The following is a 709-nucleotide window of genomic DNA, read 5'->3' on the forward strand; positions in this document are numbered from 1 at the left end:
GATCCCACTCACGTCAGTAGATGCACTAGTCCCTGCCAGCAGCTCTGCGTCTTGTGCCCCCAACGACAACAAAAACGTAGATGAAAAACACAATTGTGAGGGGTAGAAGGGATCCAAGTTCCCTCAAACGATGGGGTGACGGGATTCCATAACACTCTAGGTACTGCATGTAACATGAGTTAGCGCAGAGTTAGCTCAGGAGCCTATCGACAGCTTTGGCATGCTGCGCGTAAGCGCCTGCAAACGATATACAAGTTCGTCACGAGGCAAAGCATGCAGCAAAGGAAGCTTCCCTGAAGCTTCCTTTAGTGCACGCGTGGGGCTGGCTAGCTCTGCCAGCCGCAGCGGGGTGCGCTGCAACCCCATTTCGGGCTGCCTCCTCCCCGCGACACCCTGGCCCTGGGCTCAACGCCCAGGATGCCTAGGTACCGCGGAAGGAGGTCAGCTGCTTTTGGGAAACTCTTACTTTAAGTTTTGCCTTCATTGCGGCTCGTCTCTGGTCAGGTCTAAGGCCGGAGAAATAGCGTTACACTTGGTAGCACCGCATGGTTCATCGGGGCAAGGTGCGAACACGGATCCCACCCCCACACGGGTGAGATCAAGCACAGCTGGAAACAAACGATTAAGAAGAGAATATACAAAAAAAAAAAAATTTTTATTTTATCCGTTTATTTAGGTCGAAATAAAACCCATTTCCCTTGTGGACGAA

This window comes from Eimeria mitis, genomic scaffold, assembly GCF_000499745.2.
Source record: "Eimeria mitis Houghton genomic scaffold, Emh_scaff1368, whole genome shotgun sequence".
NCBI lineage: Eukaryota > Apicomplexa > Conoidasida > Eucoccidiorida > Eimeriidae > Eimeria > Eimeria mitis.